The sequence below is a fragment of the Mastomys coucha genome, unplaced genomic scaffold (genome assembly GCF_008632895.1).
Source record: "Mastomys coucha isolate ucsf_1 unplaced genomic scaffold, UCSF_Mcou_1 pScaffold20, whole genome shotgun sequence".
Taxonomy (NCBI): domain Eukaryota; kingdom Metazoa; phylum Chordata; class Mammalia; order Rodentia; family Muridae; genus Mastomys; species Mastomys coucha.
Window position 1 is genome coordinate 4,608,365 of NW_022196903.1, and position 8,941 is coordinate 4,617,305.

The following is an 8,941-nucleotide window of genomic DNA, read 5'->3' on the forward strand; positions in this document are numbered from 1 at the left end:
TCCTTCCTGTGATCCTGGTTGTGTCAGAACTCCTCAGAGTCAAGTTGTCTCTGGGATCCTGGGATTCTGGGATTCTGTGATCCTGGACTTGTTAGAGCACCTAGGAGTGGAGCTTCCTCTGGGTGTTTTGGGACTGGCTGCAGAGTTTGCACCAGCCCAGACAGACCAGAAGAAACCTGAGCCACTGGGCTGGCGGAGTTCCTGTGTGCCTAGTCCCGCTGGTCCCAGTTACTCCAGGTGTTGGGACAGATGTTGTGTCCTCCTCACCTCTGATCCTAGGTGTGTTATAGTGCCTGGGAGTGGAGCTTCCTCTGGGAGTTGTGGAACCAAAAGGAACCTGAGCCACTGGGCTGGTGGAGTTCCTGTGTGCCTAGTCCCACTGGTCCCACTTACTCCTGGTGTTAGGACAGATGTTGTTTACTCCTCACCCCTCTCTTTTCTCTTGTTTTGGAAAGATTTGTAGTGGAACTGCATATCTAATAAATAAAAAAAAAAATCGACAACAAAACCCACTAGATTTGCTTAAAAGCAACTTCCAAACAAAATGGGAAAGGACTTGAAGTCAGAGGCCTACCCCTTTAACCCAGTGAAACTATTTTTTTTCTATGTAGACAATGAAAACTCTAATTTTATATTAAAATTCTCAGTCATCTGTATCAGTTCAATATGCCCAGCTGCACACCCAGTGATGTTTAAATCCACAGAATGCCCTGACAAAAGAAGACTGATAGGTTGCTAGCTCAGAATAACCAAGGGAACAGGAACAAAAGGTTTATTTAGAATTGACAATCTGTGTGGTGGTTTCGAGTTCTTGCCTCCTTCGGCTGCGTTAACTCCAGAAGGTCTGGAAAAGGAATCATATTTTCCTCCTTTAGCACTTTGCCTTCAGAAAATATGAACTGGAAATTCATGACCATGATTTTTCCAGACTCTAAATAGAGGGTGGGAATACATGCAAAGGCAGTGATGGCTGAGCTGGGAGACAGACTTCTTTCAGACAGGCAGACAGATTTAAACCCCCCAAAGTAGCAAGACTGTTAGGTTGGAGATAAGGCGACTGCTGGCTTCAGGCCACTGTTTCTTCCTCAAATAACAGGCAGCAGGAAGTTTATTAACAGAACTTCACTTCTGTGTGAACAAGCACTTGTGCTGGCCCTTGGGCTGAGAGCAATTGGCTAAATGTCAACCAAGCTTCAGACCAGGTATGTGAAGATGTGAAGACAGTGGGTAGTTGAAGCAAAAAAAAAACAAAAAACAAAAAACAAAAACCCCACTAGAATTATGCTAAGGAAGTAGAACATAGAAAGGGCTCCTCTGTTTTAACCAAACCATGAAAGAGCTACTTCTGTAACTCTGAAACTTAATGCAAAGATAAAGTCGTGTAGACACACACAGCTGCTACTGCATTTGCAGAGGAGAAAACGAATCATTAATGTTATACAGGTGTTTTTTTCTTTCTTGCACACATACCAAGAGAAACATCTCAAGGCGTTCTGGACCTAAGAGATTGGGGAAAGAGACATGGGGATTTTGGAGCCATTGCCTTCAAATAATGCCTTATCCTCCCTTAAAACAGAGAACATGTAGTTTTCTTGCCTTAGACAACTGAATTTAATCCTCATGTATATAATAGTCACTGATACCATTCTAGCATGATAATAATCATAAAAACTTTGTGTTGTGGTTTCTTCAGAGGCTCTTGGCTAGGCACCTGACACAAAGTTGTTTGCTTTCCTGTAGGGTCCACAGGGTATCTGCTTGGCTTTATTTTTCTTTCTCTAGCTTTTCCATTCTTTTATCTTCCTGAACTCCTTGACTCTGTTCATTTGACACTGTGAGGGCCAACCCACTTCTAACTGCTTTCAGCAGGTCCTATTATCTGAGCTCTTAATAGTTCTTATCTTTTAGAAAGATGTACAAAAGATTTAAAGAGATAGAAAATGCAGTTAGTTAAATGAAAGAAATAAAAACCTCTATGTTAATACTGGCTAAATTTTATTAAAAATGCCATTCTTTTGCCAAATGCTGTATTTTGAAATTTTGCCTAAAACATATTTCAAGTCAATATCAGGGTCAATACATTCAAGAGACTTTCTATTTTATAATTTTTCAGAAATGAAACACTTTTTTGTAGATTTTAATAATTTTACCTCAGTATTTGCATTTTCCGGTTTCTACATAAAGACAAAATTATTGTGGATATTTTTTATTCAAATTTCTAAATTAGTCAAATGCTAAAATATCTTAAAATGAATCCTGAATTGCAGAAATCCCTTTCAAATTTTTAAAACATTCCCCAAAAGGTATTAACATTATTATGATACAGCTTAGTAGGTTGTAAATTTAGAATAAAATTTGCAAAATGAAAAGTTAAATACCTTTAATATTTAAATATTTAATATTTAGTTTTAGATTTACATATTTAGCCATCATTCATGTTCATCTAACCATCTGTTTTGAGTCACAGCAGAGGGCAAAGTTTTCAGTAAGTTTCCTTCACATGACAAGAACATCTGCCATTTATCCCTGCCCAGTTCCTGATAGTTCTGAGTTTAGGAATTAAAGCTCTGTCTTACCTTAGGAAGTCTGTCAGACAAGAGAGAGAACAGTTGCAGCAGTTGCCCACAGCATGGACTATGAGTAAGTAGAGTTAGCTATTTGATATTGTTCGGTACTCTGGGAAATAATTGTCTTTGCTTTTGAATTTTTTTTTTTTTTTTTTTCAATCTCTTATTCTTGTTTACTAGAGTGGTCAGGCATTTGGCCAAGGTGCAAGATATGGGTGGGATCAGTAAGCAACTTAAAGGAGCAGTGTCCCTTTAGAATAAGTCTGTGTTTTCCAGGCTACTGTTCTGAACAAGAAAAAAGAAAGTGAGCAAATAGTCTACATTGTAAGCATCGACTGACAATCTGCCCATGTTTCTTACACTACATCCTTGGTTTGCTTTCTATCTTTTTCTTTGCCTGGGGCTTGCTTTCTGAGACACTAGTTAGAAAAGCAAGCACCACGGAGTCATATAAATGACAGCAGACTCAGATTCAAAATCTTTTTAAGAAAACAAGCAGATTAATAATTCTTGAAGTTGAGTAATGAGCATGTAGCTGTTAGTCATTCTAGTCTCTCTACTTCTGATTCTTGAAAATGTTTTTATAAAAGAAAGTGTGGGTAATATTTAGTCTTAATTGAGTTCTGGCTCTGCCCCTAACCTCTATGAGGGCCTTGCTCTCCTGGGTAGGAATGAGACAGAGTTTCATCTCTTACCATGTTTTCTAACTGTATCTGTAGCTGGGGGAAATTCTAAATAAGTTCTCCAGCTCTGCTACTTTTAGCTGATTTTAAAAATCACTAACTTTGGAGATGACAGACACTCCCACTGACTGAAGGTGTTAGAGTTGTCACTACTGACTGGAGCCACCTAGCAGGTTACCTCTGTTCTATGAAAAGTTGCATTTCACTATCTTTTCTAGTGACAGTTGCCATTCCACCCCTCCAGGGAACCATTTGTTCCATATTCTCAGATTAAAGATACCTTTTAGAATCTGATGGTGCACAACTTTGATCCCAGCACTTGGGAGGCAGAGGCAGAGGAATCTCTGAGTTTGAGGCCAGCCTTGAACTTAAAGGTGTGTACCATTATGCCCAGCCAGCACAAGACTTTCTAATAATTACCTTTTTCTTATAATTAAAGAAGCCAGGCACACCAGAAGAGGGCATCAGATCCCATTACACTTGCTTGTGGGCCACTATGTGATTGCTGGGAATTGGACTCAGGACCTCTGGAAGAAAAATCAGTGCTCTTAACTGAGAAACCAGAACAACAGTATCAACCAACCAGACACCTCAGAGCCTCCACAGACTAAACCACCAACCAAAGAATACACATGGAAGGACCCATGGCTCCAGCTGCATATGGCCTTGTCTGGCATCAATGGGAGAGGAAGCCCTGGGTCCTGTGAAGGCTTGATGCCTCAGTGTAGGGGAATGATAGAGTGGTGGGGCAGGAGTGAGTGGGTGGGTAGGGGAGCACCCTCATGGAGGTAAGGGGAGGTGGGTAGAATGGAGGGATTTCTGAACTGAAACTGGGAAAAGGGATAACATTTAAAATATAAATAAACAAAATAACCAATAATAAACAAATAAATAAGCCAGGACATCTAGTGACCCTGCCAGGACATACCACTTTGTACATTAGGAAAAGCAGACCACTTAGTTTGTAACTATCTAGGTACCCACCTATCTGACATACCTCCCTAAAATTCCTATCTGAGCCTTTCATCTTCAAGCCCTAAGCAAAATGGATGTTTGCTAGTGATAACCCCATCTTTGGAAAGGTAGCTTTTTCTTTTTTTTTTTTTTTTAAAGACTTATTTATTTATTATATGTAAGTACACTGTAGCTGTCTTCAGATACTCCAGAAGAGGGTGTCAGATCTTGTTATGGATGGTGGTGCTGGTTTGGTGGGATTTGAACTCTGGACCTTCAGAAGAGCAGTCGGTGTTCTTCACTGCTGAGCCATTTCTCCAGCTCTTGGCTTTCCTACTCGAACTTTTTCCTTGCCTAAATACTTGCCTTCAAGTCAGTGCCCTTTTCAAGTAGCTGGAGAAGAACTTGGGTTTGTCATTATGGTTTTATTTATAGTGGTTGATATTCCGAGATGTCTACCCCAGAAGGGGGTCTTTGCCATTGGCCTTTGTCTTTTCTTATTTTCTAACTTATGCACTCAGTCCATGGTGAATCAACCTTATTGTTCTACACATGACAGACTCCTCTGTATAGGCTTCCTCTGAGATCCATAACAGCATGATTATTGGGGAAGGTGAGATATATGTTGTTACAATTATTTAAAATAGTTTTTTAAATTAATTTCATTAATTATTTTATGTGTTCCTATTGTGATAGGTGTGTGCGTGAAGTCAGAAAATAACTTGGTAGGATTGGCTAAGATCTTCTATCCTTTCATGGGTTCTAGGGATAAAACCCAGGCTGTCAGGCTTAGGCTACCTTCTGAGATTTTACCTTCTGAGCCATAGTTCAGGTCTACAATTACCTTTTTCAGGATGGATGACATTTTAACATTATTGATCCTCTTATTAAAAACCTTTCAAGATCACAAAGCATGTGTTAGTCAAAATACTGAGTGTTTCACATACATTTCACCATATACACTCCACAGACATGAATCTGGATGTCATGGGAGTGGAGAGTGATTAAGTATCTTTTATCCTCCTGATGTAATTGTCTCCAAGGCTCACTGATAATCTAGGTCTAGTCCTGGAGCCTTCTGGCCTGTGTACAATTTTATCTAAGCCTAGAATGTTTTCATTCTCTGGGGCTTACTGTTAAATAAACTCACCCTTTCTTGTTCTTTCTGAACTCTGGCTAGCTGGTTCAGCTCAGCTCATCTGATTCAAAACTCCTCTATAAGCTGACTGATTCAATCTGGCTTCTTTCACTTTCTTCTCAATTGCTCTTCTTGGTCCCATACTAACTCTAACAGTCTGTTCTAATCTTCTGTCTCCTCATTCTCTGGCTTGTTCTGTCTTCATCTGTGTCTAATGTGTTCTTTTTCTGTCTCTGAACAACTGTCCTTGTAAAACTTCCCCCTCTGGTTTCTACAAGGTTCTCTCTTAAGTACCTTCCCTTTGCTCTTTCTTCCTGTGAGAGTTGGGCATATCCTATCCTGTCAAATCTTTCTTTGATTTGTTACTCTGTCTGCCACTTAATTAGACATCACTTTCCAACATGGGTGCTTCCTTCTACTAACTAACTTTACCTTTAGTGTTTGGGATTGAAGGTGTGTACTAAGAGTGTTTCTGTATTCCAGCCACAGGAGTTAGAGGTGTGTGCAAAGGCTGCACTACACAAGTAGAAACAGGTTTTTCAGTAAATAACACAATCTCGGGGCTCACAATAGTGTCAAATATCCTGCAACAGTAAAGTAGTGTTTAGCAGAGATTCTCAAGAACCACTGTGGGTAGAGGTAAGAAAGTACACATATTTATAAATGACAACAAGAGTAAATTTTTGTGGTAATAGAATGACTGCACCATGACTATCAATGTCAACACCTTGCCTGTGGCATTGTGTTTCAGGATGCTGCCAACTGGAGAATGTTGAGTTAAGAACAGATTGCATGGCACTACAGTATAATTATTATTGTTGTTATTATAATTAATTTGGAATTGCATGTGACTCTACAATTATTTCTTGGTTAAAAAATAATTTAAGATGAACAGGAAATAAGGCTTTCAAAATTAAAAGTAAAAAGAGGTTTGAGGAGGTGGCTGAGTGTGTGAATCTGAATTGCATCCCCAGAGTCTCTGTAAAGGACTTGCCTACACTATCAGTGCAGGACTGGTGGATACAGGAGGATTTCTAGGACACACTAGCCAGCTAATCTAGCCAATCAATGAGCTTCAGGTTTAGAGAGAGTCCTTACTTCAAAAACTAAAATAGAATGCATACAACCGGGAGTGTTGGCCTCCACATGAATGGCTGCATACACACACGTGTGAATATGTACATACATGTATATGCAAGAAAAAAAAAGAAAAGAAAAATCCAGGTTTTGCAGACACTGAGACAAAAAAAAATGTATCATTTAGTAACATTTCTACTGTCATCCTAAACTTAGAGAAAGTCAAAACAGTAGCTGGGGAGACAACTCAATAGATGAAACTGAGTGCAAGTCCCCAGCACCCATGTATAAAAGCAACCATGTAATCCCAACACTTTGGTGAGCAGAGACAGAGGGTCATTAAGTCTTGTTGGCTTTCAGGTTAGCTCCTGATTCAGTGAGAAACCCTGACTCAGAGTGACAGAGCAGGATATCCAACATCCTCTTCTGGACTTCACACTCATGTGTTGGCACATTCACCACACATACTCTGCCCCCATCTTTCATATACCATGCATACAATATATACATACCTACACAAGCACATACCACACTATCACACACACACACACACACACACACACACACACACACACATGTGCATACACCATACACACATATACACATTCATATACCACATTTATACATTCCAAAATAAAAGATTCTTTGAGCCTCACTTCTAACAACTATTTTATCAAATGAAGTTTCTATGTGAATGTTAATGATTTCATCCTCACCCCCTCACAAAGTAGCTTTTCAAGAAACTCAATGAGGTTTTCAAGTAACAGTGAAATCTACAGTCAAAACCAGATATTTGCTTTCTTTTCTTGGGAGGTTAGCCACACTTTTCACACTCACAGGGCATACATGAGACAAGGCATTGGAACGTTGCAATGCACAGGAAATTACAATGCTGTTGCCTTACAAACTCCAGAAAATTCATAAAACCATTTTTAAAAGCTGGTCACAAATCAGCTGAAATTTGTATCCAAAGGATATGTCTGGGGCAGGACTAAGGTACAGCATGATGTTTTACAAGCTCATCTCAGTTTGACTTACCCACCATGCTGCTGATCCAGTATCAAAGAAAGCTGCAACTATGACTGAGAATGGAGAAGCAATGGTCATCCTATCATTTTAGAAAAACTACTATTAGAAGTTCCTTGCTAGCCAGGCGGTGGTGGTGCACGCCTTTAATCCCAGCACTTGGGAGGCAGAAGCAGGTGGATTTCTGAGTTCAAGGCCAGCCTGGTCTATATAGTGTGTTCCAGGACAGCCAGAGCTATACAGAGCTATACCCTGTCTCAAAAAAACAAAAACAAAACAAAACAAAACAACAAAAAAAGTTCCTTGCTAATTTTTTTTCCAGTAGGAAACTTGGTGCGGCCAAACTTCTAAGAACTGCTCCAAAGGTCTGAAGCTTCCAGGAATTACTATGTTTCTTAGTCCCAAGAATACAGCTTGCGCCGGGAGGTAGTGGTGCACGCCTTTAATCCCAGCACTTGGGAGGCAGAGACAGGTGGATTTCTGAGTTCGAGGCCAGCCTGGTCTATAGAATGAGTTCCAGGACAGCCAGGGCTACACAGAAAAACCCTGTCTCGAAAAAACAAAAAAACAAAAAAAAATGAAAAAAACAAGAATACAGCTTGGACATCTTGTATTCTTCTGGAGGAGCATCAAGAAAGTATTGGTCCTATTTGTCAGCAAACAGAAAAATTAAAATACTTCAAAGATAATAAGATAATGAAAACTGTCATTGGCAAAGAAGCTTGGAAAGTGGGGCATTGGCTAGCTCTGGAATAGTAGATTCCAGTCCCAGCTTCTTCACTAAATTCTGAATGATTTAACCCTTTTCCTTGACTTGATGACTTAATTCCTTTTAATGACTTAACCCTCTATTTTTGTTCTGTTACTGCTATTATTATTTAATAAACTTTCTTTTTAGAATAACTTAGATATGCAGTGATTTGACACAATTGTTTTCTTACATCATTGTTCTGTGTAATACATCTTCCTTCATCCTCTGGCATTTGGTTCCCAGCTTGAGTAATTGCCACATATGCAGTACACATTGTCTCCAAGAGCAGAGTGACAGCATCAATTCCCACAGCAATATTGTGACTTCTAAAATGTCCCTTTTATGGCTCTCTCTTCCATGTTGTTTCTTCCCTATCAAAGCCAACTACTTCAGATCAAAACATTGGGATGCTATATAGAGAAACATGGACAAATTTTCTTTCCAATAAATACCAAAAGGGGGAATTTGGATAAATCTTGGGTTTGAAAGATTGCCACACATACTCCAGTCGAGCAGCCCACGAGGTGAAAATCTTCAAGGAAGATAGTCTCCTGAAACTCCTTTTGCCATTCCCTAACTCAGAAGTGACCCAGATTTGTCCTTGCGATAGTTGATGGAAGGTCTTGCATGCTTTCTTTCTGTATAAAGGTGTCCCCAAGGAGTGATTTACTAATAACTAAGCAAAATTGGACATTTGCTTTCTGACCTTCACCAATGTTCCAATACCTTAATCTATGCTGAACCA

The 8,941-nt window shown here is 39.5% G+C and overlaps 1 protein-coding gene across 1 annotated transcript in view; it reads right to left on the reverse strand.

The window, feature by feature from the left end:
• Col28a1 (collagen type XXVIII alpha 1 chain) overlaps nucleotides 1-2,661 on the reverse strand; it is a 172,346-nt gene extending 169,685 nt beyond the window's left edge. Inside the window, exon 1 of the mRNA XM_031380761.1 lies at nucleotides 2,577-2,661. The gene's annotated coding sequence lies outside the window, so the exon portion shown is untranslated. The remainder of the gene's footprint in view (nucleotides 1-2,576) is intronic.
• Nucleotides 2,662-8,941: the final 6,280 nt, after the last annotated feature.